Genomic DNA, 21,854 nt, shown 5'->3' with positions numbered 1-21,854 from the left:
TCCCCAGGTCTTTTTATTAAAATTAGAATTCTTGGGGCACAAGAACTGGTTGGGTGGCTTGGTTGGTTAAACATCCGACTATAGTTCAGGTCATGATCTTGTGGTTCATGAGTTCGACCCCCGCATCGGGCTGTCTGCCGTAAACACAGAGCCCACTTCACATCCTATGTCCCCCTCTCTTTTATTTTTTTTTATGTTTCTTTTGAGAGAGAGAGAGCACAAGCAGGGGAGGGGCAGAGAGAAAGGAATACACAGAATCCAAAGCAGGCCCCAGGCTCTTAGTTATCAGCACAGAGCCAGACATAGGGCTCAAACTCATGAATGGTGAGATCATGACCTGAGCGAAGTCAGACACTCAACTAATTGAGCCACCCAGGTGCCCCATGTCTCCCTCTCTTTCTGCTCCTCCCCTGCTCGTGTGCTCTCTCTGCCTCTCTCTCAAAAATAAATAAATATATAAAAATAAAATAAAATTTGAATTCCTGTACACAACATATTTTTGGGTCTAGTTTTTTTAATCCAATCTGATAAGCTCTGCCTTTTAATTGAGGTATGTATAGCATTTACATTTAACTGATATGATTTATATAATTAATATCATTGAGTATAAATCTAAGATCTTACTATTTGCTTTCTATTTGTCTAATATCTTCTCTTTTCCCCTTCTCCTCTTTCCTGCCATTTTTTGGATTTGGTGATTTTTTATTATTCCATTTTATACATTTTATTGGCTTATTAGCTGTAACTCTGTCATGTTATTTTAGTAGTTGCATTAAGATACACAGTATACATATTTAACTTATCACAACCTACCTTCAAATGATATCAACATTATAACAGTGTAATACTATTTCTCTCCTCCAAGACTTTGTGCTATTACCATACATTTTACTTCTACATATACTATAAACCCTACAATATATCAATATTCTTATTGATTTATATAGTATATCTTTTTAAGATTTAATTAAGAAAAATTGTGTATTTGTATCTATATATATATAATTTTTTAGTGTTCTTCATTCCTTTTACAGATCCATATTCCTTCTGGTATTACTTTTCCTCTGCTTTAAACATTTCCTTTGATATTTCTTATAGTGCATGTCTTCTGGTGACTAATTCTTTTAAATTCAATATACTTAAAATTGTTCTTATATCACCTTTGTTTTCCAAAGACATTTTCAATGGGCAAAGAATTTTAGGTTTATTTCCCCTTGCCAGTACTTCAAAGCTGTTGCTCCACTGCATTGTAGCTTGCATAACTAGAGTATAAGAACTGTAAGAAATACACTGTCATCCATATTATTGTTTCTCTGCACACGATGAACCTTTTTTCTGCTGCTCTTAAGGTACCTATGTCACTGGTTTTAAGCAAATGATTAGACTTAATGTAGTTTCTTCATGTTTCTTATGCTTGGAGTTTATTGATATTTTTGAATGTGTGGGTTTATAGTTGTCATCACACCAAATATTGGAAGATATTCAGTCATTATTTCCTCCCACACCCTGGCTCCTCAGAGAGTCCCCTTCCCCATCCCCCACCCCTCACCCCCACGGTCTTTTCCTCCCTGTGTTTCTTTTTGAACACTTTCTATTGCTAGGTCTCTAAATTCACTTCTCTCTTATTCTGCAATGTAATCTGTTATTAATCCTACTTGATTAGGATTGATTCCTTTTTTTTTTTTTTCTGTTTATTTTTGAGAGACAGAGAGAATGTGAGCAGGGGAGGGGCAGAGAGAGGGCCATACAGAAGATCCAAAGCAGGCTCTGGCTGACAACAGAGAGCCGGATGTGGTGCTTGAACTCACAAACCATGTGATCATGACCTTGGCTTAAGACAGGCACTTAACTGACTGAGCCACCCAGTCACCCCGGATTGATTCCTATTAATTACTAATCCTGCCAATCTTATTTTTCATCTCAGACATTATGGTTTTTATTTCTAAAAGTTCAGTTTGAGTCTTTTATATCTTTCATGTCTCTACTTAACATGTTCAGTCTTTCCTCTAGATTCTTAAAAATACCAAATACAGTTATAATAACTATTTTAATGTTCTTTGCTCATTCTATCATCTATACTATTTCTGGATCAGTTTTAACTGAATGATTGATTGGATTGACTTTTTTTTTTTTCCTAATTATGGATTGTGTTCTTCTTCTTTGAATGCTGGACAATTTTTGACCAGATGCCAGACAGTGTGATCGTTGAGTGCTAGGCATTTTTGTATTCCTATTAACATTTTGTGCTTTGTTATAAGACACAGTTTAATTTCTTAGAAACAATTTGATCCCTTTAGGTCTTGCTTGAGTTAGGACCATAACAGCATGTAGGTCTAGGGTTAAGTTAGCCTCATTACTGAGACAAGGCCATTCTGAGTATCTGCTACTTTGTGAAGTGTGAGGTATTCCACTTTGCTTATGAGGCACTGTTACAAGTCCTATGATTGTTCCCTCTAATCCTTTTCCGGTAGTTCTCTTTCCTCAGCCTCAGGTGCTTTTCTCTTACACACAGGCTGATCTGTACTGAGCTAAATACTAAAAGGAGAGGCTCTGTAAATGTAGTCTCTTTCTGTGTGGCTCCCTCTTTCCCAGTACTCTGCCCTGCAAAATATAGCCAACTCGGCTTCCTCAGATTCCTAGCTCATATCAGGGAGACTGCTGGGCTCTTCCTGGCTTCCCCCAATCCCTGTATCTTAGGAAACTTTCTCCAGGCAGTAAACTGGGGTAATCAGAGAGTTTCATTCATTTGTTTCCTGTCTCCATTGGCTGATGTTATATGCTGCAGGACCATGACTTCATATATTTTGACTGAATTTTCAGTTGTTTCAGGAGGGAGGGTAAATATGGTCCCTGTTTTCCCATCTTTTTATAAACAGAAATTTGTATCTTTACGTTTTAGCTGTACATCATGTTAGATGTCGTATAATTAGGTATTTTGTTTCCACTCTGACAATATTTGTCTTTTATTAAAACATCTTGCCATTTACATTTACCATAATTACTGATACATTTAAGTTCAGATCAACCATCTTAACAAGCTACTATGTTACCTCTTCTATATTCCTTTTCCCTTACTTCTTGCCTTCTTTGGGATTTTTTATTATTCCATTTCTCCCCCATTAGATAAGAAATCATATGCTCTTTTAAGTTTATTTTTTTTAGTTATCTCTACACTCAATGTGGGGTTCAAACTCAACTCCACGATCAAGTCGCACACTCCTCTGACTGAGCCAGCGAGGTGCCCCCCAAAATTATATGCCTTTTTACCATTCTTTTAATGTTTATGCTCACTTATAGTGTGCATCCTTCTTCATAACAAATGAAAATTTTGAACAAGTATTTCATCATGAACTTTGTCATCTTTTTAAAGCAATTGTCAATATGATTCAGGAGATTAAAGCCACTAAAGAGCAGAAATACAAGTGCACGGGAAATATTTGACAAGAGAAGACGTTTTTCTGTTTCTTAAATAGGCTGGCAGATCTCAGAAAATTAAAAGAAAAAAATCATAAAAGAAAAAGGCAAAATTGGAAGCAACACAAGGATATTGTCAAAAAAACAGTAAGAGACATAGAAGGAAAGAATTAGAAAAGCAGGGAAATGGAAATAGAAATAAAGAATGTTAAGAGGATCAGAGAGAAAGTAACTGCTGTGGAAGGATGGCAAGGGAGGCCCAATTTATGCAGATGAAAACAAAAACAATAGGACAGACTAAATATTTAAAGATATAATTCAAGAAAGTTTTACAGAAATAAAAGAAGATATGAATCTATAGGTTGAAAAAGATCCATCTGTCCCAGGAAAAATTCACACAAAACATTTAACACCAAGGCATATTCCAAAAAATATTTGTACATCCAGATAAAAAGTTTGTCACTTATGGGTGCCTGGGTGGCTAAGTTGGTTAAGCATCTAACTTCAGCTCAGGTCATGATCTCACGGTTCGTGAGTTCAAGTCCCACATCGGATGAGCTTGTGCCCCACTTCGGTTGAGCCCCTCTTCTTTCTCTCTCAGTCTCTCTCACTCTCTCCTTCTCATTCTCTTTCTCTCTGCCCCTCACTCATTTGTGCCCTCTCTCTCTCAAAAAAAAAAAAAAAAAAAAAAATTGTCACTTGTAAGTGGAGGCATCAGCGGGCAGATTAGGCTGACTCTAAGTTTCTCCACAGCCTGGGTCAATGCTAGAGGACAGTAATGTCTAAATTAGCTCAAAGAAAGAACAACTCAAGAACCTTAAATACAACCAAACTGTCTTTCAAGGACTAAGGCAAAAGATTGAAAAGCCTCAGCCTCCTACCTCCCATAAGTTTATCTTTAAAAATTACCAAAGGATAAATGTCAGCCAATCAAACATAAGAGCATAAATTATTATATATATAAAAAAAAAAAGTGGCATGTATAGGACAAAGATTGAAACAATCATGGCAACTGTGATTAAAGAATAATATAAATGTTATAAATAATGGCAATGAAGAAATAATAATAATAAATGGAGAGGGGAAAGGAGAGTACAAGAGGCAGCTGACGACTTTCAGAAGAGACTCGCTCTGGGGATTAGCCACAGCTAATGTGAATCACCTTACCTGATATTATGCCCCCTTTCTGAAGGCAGCCCACATGCAATGGCTGGTCAGTGCAGAAATCTAAGGACCTAGTCCCCTTGACTTGATTTGTAACAACTCTGAGGAGCCTCCCCACTCCAGAGCTCCCACGGGATTGGCTGGGGCCTTTGCTGTGACTGCCTCTCAGCTCAATATTGTGGTGCAGTGGCCCTGCCAGGCATGCTATACAACTCAAGAAACTCTATGCTATTGGAGGTATTTGTGGTATTAAAAAAAAAAGACACCTGTGGTATTTGTGGCAAAACCATACAAGAGATTATACTGCTAAGGTTCTAAAGCAAAGCCTTCCCTTTTATGGCAGACAATTATGTCTTTTGAAAGACAGCTCTTGGCATACTACTGGCCCTGTCAGAGATGGAGTGTCTGATCATAGCCAATCAGCTGACCAGACAGCCAAAACTGCCTATGATGAGCTGGCTTTGTCAGACCAACCAAGTCATGAGGCCAAGTGGAGCCATCAGCAATCCACTATAAAAGGAAATGGTACTAAGGGATCAGGCATGAGCAGGACTAGAGAGAATATGTGAACTTCACAAGCGAGTGACCTGAACATCATGTCATCCCCATTGTGGCATCAATGCCTCTTCTTCAGCTCACACCTGTAGCCACATTGGGGCCAAGGGGTATTTGAGACCATCTTACTAAGGAGAAACAAAGCCTCCTTTTCATGTTGATCAGTTTAGTATATCAATACAAAGCCCAGAAGAGACTGCTGCCACATCACAGCCCTATGTGCGGCAGCCCTGAGAGGCAGCAGGGAATGACATCCTTCTCATGGATACAGCCTTGGGCACCACCCCTCACCACCCACTTTGTGAGGAAGGAGGAAGCCTAAAGTCAGAATACACATGGACTCATGGTAGGTGACAAAACCTTCAGCTGGTTGAGGAAGAGCCTGGCAGGAAAACAATTGGGAGGTCAGAGGAAGAGACATGTGGATGCACTTATGGAATGAGTACAAAGTGGGTGAAGATCACTGAATCAGAGGTTGATGCCCACCAGAGAACATCCACCACAACAGAGCAAACACAAAGTAGACAGAATGACTCAACCAGCTGGCATCAGCTAGTCTCTCATTGCCACCTCAGGGCTGGCACAATAGGTACATGAAGAGAATCGGTGGTGGTAAGGAGTGGAGGTCACCAAGACCAGTCTGTCAACTGCTGCTTCTGAGTGAGTGTCCAACCTGCCAGTGACAGCAACCCACACTGAGCCCGATACAACACCATCCCTGAGACAATCAACCAGACACATTAGGGCAAGTTGAGTCTATTGGACCCTCTCCATCCTGGAGAAGGGTGGTTTAACCTTGTCTGTAATAGACGTATTCTGTCGATGGGTTTGCCTTTCCTACCCACAGAGCCTCATGCTCTGTTCCTGGGGCAGCCTGGACCATGACTATCAGCACAAGGATGTAAGGCCCACTCCTCTTGCCCCAAATTAGGACAACTCTGAATGGTCACCCCAGCCCCAGAGCACCCCCTCAAGGAGCAGATGAGGCCTTTGTTGTAACTGTAGCACAACTCGGGTTCTTCCTCTGCCAAGACCACTCTACTCCCACAGGTATTGATTCTAAAAACACTTCTCAATAAACCTAATGCACAAAAAGGCTCCATCTCAGAGTGTACATCCTGGGGAACCTGCTTACAGTAGAGGACAAGGCTAGAGACAAAAATACCAGCCTAGGCCAAAGTGTATAAAGGGCCCTCTCCTATATACTATCCATTGCTGATCCAATCTAGGACTAATAGGCACATTCTAACAGGAGGTTCTCAGTGATAAAACTGCTAATTCTGATTTCCGAGTTTCCAAAAAGGGATCCAGTGTTGATAGCCTTGAAGGTGCACCCAGGGTCTGGGCTTCTGAGTTATGAAATTGGGATTTCAAAAGAGAACAAGCAGAGTATTGTTAAACTGACAAATACACTAAAAATAAAAAGGGTCATGTTTGCAGTCACAGGTACAACAATATAACTTGTGTTAAATAATATCATACGAAAAAATATGCCCTGTGTGAAATTTCTAAACAAACAGAACAGCTTCAACATAATAGCAAATATGAGAATACTGGTCTTCTGATTAAGAAAAATGGATTGTCTAGAGAGAAGCTTAATAAACCAGATTAAAGCTATAATATATCTGCAGTAGTTGTTTGTTGTCTAGCAATGCCTTCAGTGAATCCTGCGAAAACTTAAATATTGTTCTATAATAGAAAATTGCCAACTCTGGCCAAAGAGAGATCGAAATTTAGCTCCTACACCCTCTTTTTTCTCCCTTCTCTTTCTGTTTCTTCTCTCAGAGGTATTTTTTCCTGCCACAAAAGCCAGAAATTACCAAAACTAAAAACAAGCCTTGAAGTCATATAAGGCTATTTAAAGCACCTGAAACAAGAGAGTGACTCTAACATGTCTTCCTTGATTTTGAATTTTTACAGATGCCATATTTAAAACTTCATATTAATCTATATCTCTATTCAGCTTACCAAATTGAGGTATCCAGCAATTAAATTTACTGTAATTATTATTTTATCACACTTGATTAAATGATTTTTATATATTTAAAAAAACAGCCTGTACATATAAAGACCATGGACAAGTCCATATTGAAACATAACAAAATAATGTGCCAAAAGTGATAAAATAATAACTTGGGGCCCTAGAGAAAACAGTTGTTCAAATTCAATACTAGAAATACTAGAAATTCAATCAGAGCCCTAGTGGCATTTAGTTTTCTCAATCAATATCCTAACAGTAAACAACTTTTATTTCCCTCCAGAATTCTTTACATTCTTGTTTGCTCATCAAAAGATCAGTGTCTGTTTATACTGGGTCTTATTTTTAAAACTGCCAGGATCAATTGAGAAAACACCATCTATAGTTTCTTTGGAACATGGGTGCCACATGCATTAGTAGTATTTCAGTAAAAGGAGTAGACAAGGCTCCCTTCTCGATTTCTGAGCATCCCTTTCCCAACACGCATAGCCAGACTGGCTCTATCACCACAGATCTTCTGCCTGCAAACTCAGAAGGAGACAGGAAGTGAGTCAAGTAACCTACATTGTTAAGAGCCAGGGAGGAAAAGAAAGAGCTTCAGAAGTATCTAGGTTTCACTTATGTCTTTCCAACATGATATAAAAAGTAAATCCTTCAGAAGAGGCAAAAAGGAAAAACACCTGGATGATCTGAGAACATGCATTTGGCTCCTAATTAGTCTCTTTGCAGGACATTTTGTTTTCTTTTCCACACATTCACTTCACCCAATCCAGATTCCCTTCCCTTGAGCGCTGGATGCAGCACTCAACCCTGTGGGCTGCCCTCATTTCTATCGTGTTACATAATGACAGACAATTGCATCAAGACACTCCACACATTTTGACATCTACAAATTGCCTGATACTAAACAACTCTGGTCTGCTTTTGCAAAATTTCAGCTTTTATGTAGCTAAGCCAAAAGTAAAACAAATAAACAAATGTCCTATGTCTCTTAGGAAACTGCCTACTAGCAAAACTCTTCTGGTCAAATATACAAGTTTTTGCTCCCAGAGGGCCAAGATAACACATGTGCCTATAAATAGCAGAGAAAGCTTTTCTGGAAAGTAATACATGAAAATGGGTTATGTCAAGATCCTTTCTTTCTGAGCCTTGCGTCAGCCCTGATGCATTTCCCCAAATGGCTGTGCTGCTGAGCCTGCTTATTTTCAAGTCAGTCTGGTCGTTTTCAGCCATTACTTTTGCCAACAGAACAGAAGAAACAGAGAGGACTTTTGTAAGTAATCTTTTATCCTGAGCACTGCCAAGTCATTCTTTACTCAGGATAATACTGTTTTCTCATAATTGCCCAGCCTGTTACAATAACGGAATATTATAAAACACTACCTTATTCATATTTCATTTAGCTGAAATTTTAGCTTGCCATTTCCCAATTCCAGAATCCAGTTTTAGCAGTAACCTCATCCTCTTCCTTTGCATCCTGCCAACAAAGGCCAGTTTTTACTTGGGCTTCTGACTTGGACCAGTTGGTGACACGAACTTGGGAAGTGGGAGGCGGACCTCTCATCCCTGTTGCCTCAGATTACGCCAACTTGACTGGCTCTCTGCCTAGGAGTCGCCAGGATGGCCAAAATGCAGATATGCTCCACTCTGTGACTCAGAAAATTCACTCCATTCATATAAAAATTAAAATACACAGAAAAAAAGATCACATCTCTATCACTGTTTAATTTACCTGCAAAGTTCCAGCCATACCAGTCTTTAAACTCACTATGTTATGCACATTCAGCAAAAACCCCAAAGATGCTTTCTTAAAATTATTGCTTTTCATGTTTCTATCTAATAAGCATTTTTTTCTCCAATCTTTTTTAACAATAAAAATAAATTTAAAAATAAATTTAGAGAATTTTTTTTTATGTATAGAGAATACCCATATGTTCCCTCTGCTCTGTGGTATACTTTCCCTAATTAGCACCTTGCACTAGTGTGGTACACCTGACGAACCAATATCATTAACTAGAGTCTTTAGTTTACGTTAGGGTTCACTGTGTGTGAACATTCCATGGGTTATGACAAATGCATAACGCATGTATCCAGCATTACTGTAGCGTGCTGCCCTAACAATGTCCTGTGCTTCACCTATTCATCCCTCCCCTACCTCCCCACCACTCCCCAGGCTCCTGGCAACCACTAATCTTTTTACTCTTTGTCTCTTCCAGATATCGTATAGTTGCAATCATACAGTATGTAGTCTTTTCAAACTGACTTCTTTGACTTAACAACATACATTTAAGGTTCCTCCATGTCTTTTTATGGCTTGATAGCTCATTTCTTTTTATTGAGGAATAATGTTCCATTCCTGAGAAGGCATCTATTTCTTCTCCCTCCTCCTCCTTCTTCATCATCATTGCTATATGCCAGGCATTATTCTAAGTGCTTTATACACGTTAATCCTTTCAACAACTTTATAAGATAGGTACTAGAAATATCCCCATTTTACAGATAAAACAGAGGAAATATTTCACAGAGGAAACAGGGCAGATAGCTTAAGTAATTTGCCCGAGGCTACAATAGGATTTAAGTTCAGGTAGTCTGGCTCTAGGGTCCCTGCCCTTAACCACTGTAATATACTGCTTCATGTAAAAGTGTCTACTATATTTTTTTCAGAGATGAATCTTGTTTTATTAATTCACAGAGCTATACTGAATATACAATTATATATAATCGAATTAGGTGTGCTCTTTATTATTTCTCAGGAAGAGCAGCTCCTCTTTCCTACATGTTAAACCCTCTTACTTTTATTTACTTGAGTAACTATGTAATGAGTATCTTCTTACCTACATTCAGCAATACCAATGTGTAAAATTGGTGATAGTAACTAGGTTCATCATCTAATCTTCAATTCACATTCAACTGCCCTATTATATAGTATTTCCATAAAAATTTCAGATATCTTAACCAAAACAATACTTTCCAACATCAATTATAAAAAGTAAATTACTAATTTTACAAGCTTATAAAACTTCCAGACTAACACCGGGCCTACTTATAGTCATGCTGTTGTGAGAAGTCCTTGGAGAGCTACTACATCAATCTCAACACCACCTCCTTTGGGCAACGCAACAACCTGGTAGGCAAACCTAGCAGGAAACCTACTCCTGAAATAATGATATCGAAGTCATTTATCAGCCAGCAAAACAGTTGATTTTTAACTCATTAGTAGAGTTACAGCCTGCAAATTTCAGAATTTCACCCGTGTTTGCAAGAACTTGTTTAGCTTCTTCTACCACCCCTCCTGGAAAGCTCCAATTGAAGGTCCCATGCCTAGCTGTCCTAAATATAAATGGTCCTGTAGACTAAAAGAGCTTCACTGTAGGGACCAATGGCGCTGGGACTTTTGCTGCACTGATCATCCTTCTGATCAAAGATGACGTGGCTAATACTTTTCTTCTGCGGGCACCTCTGGGAGAAGAATCTGATACGCCTCAACCTTCTCACCCTCTTAGCCAGTGGCAGGTATCCTGTGCCTAAGGCATCATTCTCCAATCTAAATATGTACATTTAGGGTACCTGGCTCAGTCTGAAAAGCATGCAACTCTTGATCTTGGAGGCATGACTTTAAGCCCACATTGGGTGTAGAGATTACTTAAATATGGAAATTTATCCTGGGGTTGCAATAACTACTTAGATAATGGAAAATAAGACTAGTCCAGATCATTTACAGCTTAATGTTTAACTTCCATATTATGAAATCAATGTATACTTAATAGGGACCAGAGTAAAAGCAGGGGAAAATTCTGTCCAGGAATGACTACTTCTTCACTCCATCACCCCAGAGAAGTATAAGTTCATTTTTCAGCAACTTGATTTCTCACTGGATTAAGGATCCTGAGGAGTGAGACCTAAGAAAAGAGTTAAGAATTTGTGAGAACTGAGGGAGGGAGTTAAGATGGCAGAGCAGCAGGAGACCCCGAGCCTGTCACATTCCTGAAACACAGCTAAATCAACACCAAACCATTTTGAACACCTAGGAAATTGATCTGAGGATTAACACAACAAACTGCAAAACTTGAGCCACAGAACTTGGCAGGTACATGGTGTGGAGAGGTGAACTGAGGGAGAGAAAAGTTGTGGAGGGTAGGGAACTGTTAGTGCAGAGAGAGAACAGAGAAAGAGGGAGAGTGTGGTGCATCGGGATCATGCAAGAAAAGCACTCCCCCAAAAAGTAGAGAGAGAGAGGAAGAGTGAAAACATTCACAGGGGACTGAACAAGAATTCTGTTCCCCAAAACCATTGGCAGGAAGACAGCTTGGATACAGACAAAGTAGAGGCAGGAGTAGAGGGAGGCCTGAGACAAAGGAGAGGTGCTTGATCACAGGTCAGTGAGAGCGCAAATTTCCTGCTCCCTAGAGCTGGATGAGGCCATTTCCACCTCTCCCGCGCATGTGCATGTGCACCCCACTGATCCACCCCAGTAAGCTAAGCAGAGCCACCTAGTGGAGAATGGAGCCCTTACACCAAGCTCCACCCAACTGCACCCTCCAACCATATCCCCTAAGAAGACAACCAAAGTCACTCCACCTCCTTAGTGTACAGACTATAGAAGGCTTCATAGTTTCAGGTGGAGGGGAAACTGGATGTAACTTCATTCGGGTTTAATTCTGTTTGCTGGTTCATTTATTTATTCATTTTCTTTGCTTCTGTTTTTGCTTGTTTGTTTTTTTTTTTTTCTTCTTTCTTTCCTTTCTTCCTCATTCTTGGATACAGAAAGAGAAAATTTGTTTTTATTTTTATTTTTTTACTTTATTTTTTAAATTATTCTATTTCATTTTTTTATTTTATTATATAAGTTTAAAAAATTTTTTAATGTTTCCTTATCTTTTTTTTCTTTCTCTCCCCTTTTTCCTCTGTTCTTTCAAGCTTCCTTCAAAAACCAAAGCACATCTAGGATCTACCTTCCTTCATTTGACTTTTTGTTTTGTTTTTAATTTTTAATTTTCATCTTTTACTTTATTAATTTTATTCTTCCTCCAAAATGATAAAACAAAGGAATTTGTCCCAAAAGAAAGAACAGGAACAAATGACAGCCAAGGGCTTAATCAACACAGATATAAGCAAGCTGTCTGAACTAGAATTTAGAACCACAAAAATAGAAATACTAGCTAGGGTTGAAAACAGCACAGAATTCCTTTCTGTGCAGATAAAAGAAATAAAATCTAGTCAGAACAAAATTAAAAATGCTATAACCAAGATGCAATCACAAATGGATGCCACGACAGCAAGGATGGATGAAGCAGAGCAGCAAATCAGTGATATACAAGATAAAATTATGGAGAATAATGAAACATAAAAATAAAGAGGTAAACAAAGGCAAAAGATCACAATAGAAGACTCAGAAAACTCAGTGACTTATTAAAAAGGAATAACATCCAAATCATAGGAGTCCCAGAAGACGAAGAGAGAGAAAAAGGGGCAGAAGGTTTATGTGAGCAAATTATAGCAGAACACTTTCCTAATCTGGGGAAGGACCCAGACATCAAAATTCAAGAGGCACAGAAAACTCCATTAGATTTAAAAAAAAAAACAAAAACAAAAAAACCACCACCATGGCATAGCATAGTCAATTCACAAAATACACAGACAAGGAAAGGTTATGAAAACAGCAAAGGAAAAAAAAGTCCTTAACCTGTAAGGGAAGACAGACCACATTCACAGCAGACCTATTCACAGAAACTTGGCAGGCCAGAAAGGAGTAGCAGGATATATTCAACGTGCTGATTTGGAAAAATATGCATCCAAGAATTCTTTATCCAGCAAGGCTGTCATTCAAAATAGGAGAGATAAAGAGTTTCCCAAACAAAAACTAAAGGAGTTTGTGACCACTAAACCAGCCCTGCAAGAAATTTTGAGTGGAGAAAAGCCAAAAAAAAAAAAAAAGACCAAAAGCAACATAGACTAGAAAGGACCAGAGAACATCACCAGAAACAATTCAACAGGCAATACAAAGGCAATAAATTCATCAATTTCAGTACTCACTCGAAATGTGAATGGACAAAACACTCCAATCAAAAGACACAGGGTACCAGAATGGATAAGAAAACAAGACCCATCTATATGCCATTTGTAAGAGTCTCATTTTGACCTAAAGACACAGACAGATAGAAAGTAAGGGGACAGAAAATCATCTGTCATGCTAACAGTCATCAGAAGAAAGCTGGAGTAGCCACACTTACAAGAGACAAAATAGATTTTAAAATTAAAACTGTAACAAGAAATGAAGAAGGGCATTATATTACAATTAAGGGGTCTATCCACCAAGATCTAACAATTGTAAACCTTTATGCCCCCAACGTGGAACACCAAATGTATAAGTCAATTAATAACAACAGAAAGAAACTCACCGATATTAATACCATAAAAGTGGGGGACTTCAACACCCCACTTACGACAATGGACAGATCATCTAAACAGAAAATCAACAAGGAAACAATGACTTTGAATGATACACTGGACCAGATGTACTTAACAGATATATTCAGAACATGTCATCCTAAAGCAGAATACATTCTTTTCAACCGCACATGGAACATTCTCCAGAACAGATCACATAGTAGGTCACAAATCAGTACTCAACAAGCACAGAAAGATCAAGAGCATACCTTGCATATATTCAGATCACAATGCTATGAAACTTGAAATCAACCACAAGAAAAAATTTGGAAAGACCATGAATACTTGGAGATTAAAGAACATTCTACTAAAGAAAAAATGGGTTAACCAAGAAAGTAAAAAGAAAATTAAAAAGTACACGGAAGCCAATGAAAATGAAAACACAACAGACCCAAACCTCTGGGATGCAACAAAGGCAGTCATAAGAGGGAAGTATATAGCAATCCAGGGCATCCTAAAGAAGGAAGAAAGGTCCCAGACACACAATCTAACCTTACGCCTAAAACAAATGGAAAAAGAACAGCAAATAAAACCCAAAACCAGCAGAAGATGGGAAAACAATAAAGATTAGAGCAGAAATCAATGATATTGAAATTAAAAAAAAACAAAAACAAAAAAACAGGAGTAGACCAAAACAATGAAACCAGGAGCTGGTTCTTTGAAAGAATTAACAAAACAGATAAACCTCTAAACAGATTGATCAAAAAGAAAAAGGAAAGGACCAAATAAAATCATAAATGAAGGAGGAGAGATCACAACCAACACCCCAGAAACAAACAATAAGAGAATATTATGAGCAAGTATATAACAAATTGGGCAATCTGGAAGAAATTGACAAATTCCTAGAAACATATAAACTACCAAAACTGAAACAGGAAGAAATAGAAAATTTGAACACCCCTTAACCAGTAAAGTTGAATCAGTAATCAAAAATCTCTCAACAACCAAGAGTCCAGGGCTTTCCAGAGGAATTCTACCCAACATATAAAAAAGAATTAACACCTATTCTTTTGAAACTGTTCCAAAAAAATGAAAATGGAAGGAAAACTTCCAAACTCATTCTACAAGGCATTACCTTGATTCCAAAAACAAAGACCCCACTAAAAAGGAGAAGTACAGACCAATTTCCCTGATGAACATGGATGTAAAAATCCTCAACAAGATACTCACCAACCAAATCCAACAATACATTAAAAGAATTATTCACCACAACCAAGTGTGATTTATACCTGGGATGCAGGGCTGGCTCAGTCTCTGCAAATTAATCAATGTGATACATCGTATTAATAAAAGAAAGGGTAAGAACCACATAAACCTCTTAATAAATGTAGACAAAGCATTTGCCAAATACAGCATCTTTTCTTGGTAAAAACCCTCAAGAAAGTAGGGATAGAAGGATCATACCTCAAGATCTTAGAAGCCTTATATGAATATAGACCCACCGCTAATGTCATCCTCAATAGGGAAAAACTGAGAGCTTTCCCCATAAGGTCCCGGAACACAACAAGGATATCCACTTTCACCACTGTTATTCAACATTGTATTGGAAGTCCCAGCCTCAGCAATCAGACAACACAAAAAAATAGAAGGCATCCACATCCACAAGGAGGAAATCAAACTTTCACTCTTCACAGACAACATGATACTGTATGTGGAGAACCCAAAAGATTCCACCCAAAAACTGCTAGAACTGATCCATGAATTCAGCAGTTATGGGATATAAAATCAATGTACAGAAATTGGTTGCATTTTATACACCAATAATGAAGCAACAGAAAGAGAAATCAAGGAATGGATCCCATTTACAATTGCACCAAAAACCATAAAATACCTAGGAATAAATCTAACCTAAGAGGTAAAAAAATCTATACACTGAAAACTACAGAGAGTTTATGAAAGAAATTGAAGAAGACACAAAAAAATGGAAACACACCCCATGCTCCTGGATAGGAAGAAAAAATATTGTTAAAATGGCGAAACTACCCAAAGCAATCTACATATTCAATGCAATCCCTATCAAATAACACCAGCATTCTTCACAGAGCTAGAGCAAACAATCCTAAAACTTGTATGGAACCAGAAAAGACCCCGAATAGCCAAAGCAATCTTGAAAAATAAAACCAATGCTGGAGGCATCACAATTCTGGACTCCAAGCTGTTATTACAAAGCTATAATCATCAAGACAGTATGGTACTGGCATAAAAAACAGACACTCAGATCAATGGAACGGAACAGAGAACCTAGAAATACACCCACAAATGTATGGCCAACTAATCTTTGATGAAGCAGGAAAGAATATCCAATGGAATAAAGACAGTCTCTGCAGCACATGGTGCTGGGAAAACGGGACAACCACATGGCGAAGAATTTACTTGGACCATTTTCTTACACCATATACAAAAAAATAAACTCAAAATGGATGAAACACCTAACCGTAAGACAGGAATCCATCCAAATCCCAGAGAAAACAGGCAACCACCTCTTTGAGCCTCAGCCGCAGCAACTTCTTACTTGCCATGTTTCCAGAGGCAAGGGAAACAAAAGCAAAAATGAACTGTTGGGACCCCATCAACATAAAAAGCTTCTGCAGAGCAAAGGAAACAATCAGCAAAACTAAAAGGCAACTGATGGAATGGGAGAAAATATTTGCAAACGGCATATCAGATAAAGGGTTGGTATCCAAAATCTATAAAGAATTTATCAAACTCAACACCCAAAAAAAACAAATAATCCAGTGAAGAAGTGGCAAAAGACATGAACAGACAATTTCCCAAAGACATCCAGTGGCTAACAGACACATGAAAAATACTCAGCATCACTCATCATCAGGGAAATGCAAATCAAAACCACAATGAGATGCCACTTCACACCTGTCAGAATGGCTAAAATTAACAACTCAGGCAACAATAGATGTTGGTGAGGATGTGGAGAAAGAGGATCTCTTTTGCATTGTTGGTGGGAATGTAAACTGGTGCAACCACTCTGGAAAACAGTATGTAAGTTCCCCCAAAATTAAAAATAGAACTACCCTACAACCCAGCAATTACACTACTACATCTTTATCCAAAGGATACAGGAGTGCTGTTTCAAAGGGGCACATGCACCCCAATTATAGCAGCACTATTGACATTAGCCAAAGTATGGAGAGTCCAAATGTCCATCAACTGATGAATGGATAAAAATGTGATATATATGCACAATGGAATATTACTCACTGATCAAAAAGAATGAAATCTTGCCATTTGCAACAACATGGATGGAACTAGAGTGTATTATCCTAAGCAAAATAGAGAAAGACAAATAATATTAGATGAACATAAGGGAAGGGAAGCAAAAGTAATATAAAACAGAGAGAGGAAAAAACTATAAGAGACTCTTAAATACAGAGAACAAATTGAGGGTAGTTGGTAGGGTGTTGGATCAGGGGAAGGGCCAAACGGGTGAGGGACATTAAGAAAGAAACTTGTTGGAATGAGCCCTGGCTGTGATATGTAAGTGATGAATCACTAAATTCTATTCCTGAAATTATTATTACACAGTATGTTAACTAACTTAAATTTAAAAAGTAAAAATAGAATTTGCAAGAATTGACAGAAACACAATGACAAAATGCAGTCTGGTTCCTCAGACAAATTACTACTAATGAAGAGTTGGTTGATCTCACTGTTTGGGCTCTCTAGAACAATTTGATCTCCACAGTTTGTTTGCTCTACCAAGTACATGGCTGGTTAATACACACTGCTCATTAGAATGATGAGGAACTAAAGGAACAAAATCACAGAGACCAATTCCAGATGATAAAGTAATCCAAGAATACACCCCACTTGGATTAGTTAAGATATAAATACAACGATCACTCTTTTACCCAATACACAATGAATGTTATTTCTAGAAATAACTGATACAAAACCTGACCATGACTATAAACTGTAAACTTCTCATGAGGGAATTTAGATCTGCAAAATAAAATTTTATTAAAAAAAAAGAAAAAAGGATTTAGGAAGTTGGACTTGACAGAAATTATGACTGCAAAAGATAATGATAGAGCAATTAGGCAAGAAAAAGAAAGGGAAGACATCCAGGTTGGAAAAGAGTATAACTATTTCTATTTGCAGATGGCATGATTTTATGTATAGAAAACCCTAAATAATTTACACCTAAAACCTAATAGAGCTAATAAAGAAGTTCAAAATTGAAGACACAAGATTCTCAACAAAGCGGTTACAAGGAAATATACCTCAACACAATAAAAGTCATATGCGATAAACCCACAGCTAACAAGATATTAAGTGGTGAAAAGCTGAAAGCTTTTCCTCTAAAATCAGGAACAAGACAAAGATGTCCACTCTCACCAGTTTTATCCAACATATTACTGGAAGTCCCAGCCAGAACAATCAAACAACAAAAAGAAATAAAATGTATTCAAATTGGTAAGGAAGAAACAAAACTGTCACTACTTCCAGATGACATGATAGTATGTACAGAAAACTCTAAAAACTCCACCAAAATGCTATTAGAACTAATCAATGACTTAGTAAAGTTGTAGGAAACAAAATTAATATACAGAAATCTGTTGCATTTCTATATACTAATAACAAACTAGCAGCAGCAAGGGAAATTAAGTAACAATCCCATTTACAATTGCATAAAAAAAAAACAAAAACTAGGAATTAACTTAGCCAAGGATGTGAAAGACCTGTACACTGAAAACTATAAGACATTCATGAAAGAAACTGAAGACAACATAAATCAATGGAAAGCTATACCATGCTCATGGATTGGAAGAATTATTATTGCTAAAATGTCCATATTGGCCAAAGCAATCTAGAGCTTGAATACGATCCCTATCAAAACACCTAAGGTATTTTTCACAGAATTGGAACAAATAATCCTAAAATTTGTATGGAACCATCTACCCACCCACACCCACCCCCACCCCCCCACACACACCCCACACAAAACAAAAACCAAAGCAAACTTTAGAAAAAAGAACAAAGCTAGAGGTATCATATCATAGTCCCAAATTTCAAACTATACTACAAAACTATAGTAATCAAATCATTATGGTACTGGCACAGAAACAGATGCAGAGATCAATGAAACAGAACAGAGGGCCCAGAAATAAACTCATGCTTATGTGGTCAATTAATCTATGACAAAGGAGGCATGAATATACAGTAGGGAAAGGGCAATCTCTTCAATAAATAGTGCTGGGAAAACTGGACAGCTACATGCAAAAGAATGAAACTGAAATGCTCTCTTACACTGTACACAAAAATAAATAAAAAATGGATTAAAGACCCTAAATGTAACACCTGAAATCATAAAACTCCTAAAAGAAAATATAGGCAGTAAACTCTTAGACATTTGTCTTAGCAATATTTTTTGGATCATTTCAGATAAGGGCAACCAAAGAAAAATAAACAATTGGAACTACAAAAAGTTTTCCCAGAGCACAGGAACCCATCATCAAAATGAAAAGGCAACCCATGGAATGAGAGAAAATACTTGCAAATCACATATCTGGTAAGGGTTAATATCCTAAAAACATAAACTCATATAACTCAACAGAGGGGCAGAGGATCTGAATAGAAATTTTTCCAAAGAAGACATCCAGATGACCAACAGAATGAACATGAAAAGATGTTCAACATTACTGATCATGAGGGAAATGCAAATCAAAACCACAATGAGATACCACCTCCCACCTGTTAAAATGGCTATAATTAAGAAGACAAGAGATAACAAGTGTTGGAAGAATGCGGACAAAAAGGAACCCTCATGCATTGTTGGTGGAAATGCAAACTGGTGCAGCCAGTCTGGAAAACAGAATGGAGGCACCACAAAAAATTAAAAATAGAACTACCATATGATCCAGCAATTCCACTTCTGGGTATGCATCCAAAGGAAACAAAAACAGTAACTCGAAGAGATATATTCACCCCCACGCTCAGCATTATTTATAATAACTAAGACACAGAAAGAACCTAAGTGCTATCAATAAATGAACTGCTAAAGAAAGTGTGGAAAATATATTTACATACAAACATTGGAATATTATTCAGCTATAAAAAAAGGAAATCCTGCCATTTCCAACAAAACGGATGGACCTAAAAGTTATTATGCTAAGTGAAACAAGCCAGAGAAAGATAGATACACCATGATCTCACTTATATGTGGCATCAAAAAAACCAACAAACTTTATATACAGAGAACAGATTGATGGTTTGCAGAAGAAGGGTGAAGATAAAAAGGTACAATCTTCCAGTTACAAAATAAATAAATCCTGGGGATGTAATAATCAGTGGTGACTACAGTTAATAACACTGCATTGTATATTTGAATGCTGCTGAAAGAGCACATCTTAAAAGTTCTCACCACAAGAAATAAATGTTTTGTAATTATGTGTGGTGACAGATATTAACTAGACTTACTGTGGTGATCATTTCACAATATACACATATATTGAATCATTATGTTGTACACCTGAAATTAATGTTACATGTCAATTATATCTCATTATAAAAAATTATTATGTTAGTTTTGATAATACTTTGGCTATGCAGGACCCATGTTATTTTTAAGAAGTATTTAGAGGTAAATGTTAAAATGTCTACATCTTGCTTTAAAATACTTCAATATAAACATAGAGTTTTGAAAAACAGGAAGATCAGTTACAAAAATAGTTGTAAAAATGTGAGTTTAATAAATGGTTCAATTTTCAAAAATCATGCTTTAATGTCAAGAATTATGTTTAACTGGACAAAAAGTTGCATGGATGAGAAACTTTAAACTCAAGAGGCCTCCCTTTCACTGCCCCACTCCCACACACACAAAATGCTAAATAAAAATTTCTCTAAAGTGTCAACTTTAAATGACCCCCTCATATAATTTTAGAGGCACTTTTAGGTTTGTTATACCAATGTTCAGAATCACTAGAGACAGGGATTCGAAGATCTGAAATTATAACAAACTATTCCAGAATAATCACAACTCAGACAACATGGAATGTTGGTTTTCATACTGTTGTCTTTATTGCATGTGCTTCATTTTCATACCCTCCATGGAAATTATGCCCTTTGTACAGTAATAAACATCCTTCATTCTAAGCACATATCTAACAAATAAGGAAGCAAAGATCAATGTTTGGGAGAGAGGAATTAAACTTCAGTTAATGCCTAACAACTAGTCTCATCATATGATTTTATAAATTGCTGTGACTGACAGTGCTGGTCACTGGGAATAATGTAAAGGCTACTAATGAAAAGCAGTAAAGGCTTAGATTCTCGGGGATATAAAATCAACCTCATTAAGACACAAATACATTAGACCTACAGAGTACACATTTGTTCTCTTCAGGAAGCTTACAGCAAAGAAAAAAAATATTACGGACATATGATCAATACACAAAAATCAGTTGTAGCAATGAATCATCTATGAAATTAAGAGACCAATTCCTGGGGCACCTGGGTGGCTCAGTCGGTTGAACATCCGACTTCCAGTCGGGTCATGAGCTCACGATTCATGGGTTTGAGCCCCACACAGGGCTCTCTGCTGTCAGCCCAAGGCCCACTTCAGATCCTCTGTCTTCCTCTCTGTCTGCCCTTCCCCTGCTCTCTCTCAAAAATAAATAAACAGTAATTTTTTTTTAAGAGAGAACAATTCCGTTTACAATAGCCTCAAAAACAGTAACGTACCTAGGTAATAAAGTTAAAAGAGAAGTGCAAGACTTGTACACTACAAAGAAAAGAAAAACTATGAAACATTGTTGAAAGAAATTAAAGAAGATGCAGATAAATAAAGTCATCCCATGTTCATGGGTTGGAAGATTCAATATTATTAAAATGGGGATACTTCCCAAAGCAATCCACAAATTCCATGCAATCTCTATCACGGTTTCAACTTTCTTTTTGTTCGTCAGAACAAGTTGATGTTAAAAATCATATGGAAATGCAAAGGACCCAGAATAGCCCAATCTAAAAAAATAAGAACATTGGAGGATTCATACTTCTTGATTTCAATACTTACTGCAACGTTACAGCAATCAAGACAGTGAAGTGTTGGCATTAAGGCTAGACTTACAGATCAATGCAATAGAATTGCAAGCCTGGAAATATATATATATATATATATAAATATATATATATATATATATATATATATATATATATATATGAGATAATATATGTCATAATATATATGACAAATTGATTTTTGACAAGGGTGCCAAGACCAGTCAACAAATGGTGCCAAGATAACTGGATATCACCATGCAAAATAATAAAGTTGGACCCC

The 21,854-nt window shown here is 37.3% G+C and overlaps 1 pseudogene; it reads right to left on the bottom strand.

Moving 5' to 3' along the window:
- Positions 1-9,052: 9,052 nt before the first annotated feature.
- LOC122235141 lies at positions 9,053-15,012 on the bottom strand (annotated as a pseudogene).
- Positions 15,013-21,854: the final 6,842 nt, after the last annotated feature.

The sequence above is a fragment of the Panthera tigris genome, chromosome F2 (assembly GCF_018350195.1).
Source record: "Panthera tigris isolate Pti1 chromosome F2, P.tigris_Pti1_mat1.1, whole genome shotgun sequence".
Classification (NCBI taxonomy): domain Eukaryota; kingdom Metazoa; phylum Chordata; class Mammalia; order Carnivora; family Felidae; genus Panthera; species Panthera tigris.
Note: the sequence above shows the minus strand (reverse complement) of the source record. Positions and strands in the feature narration are given on the sequence as shown.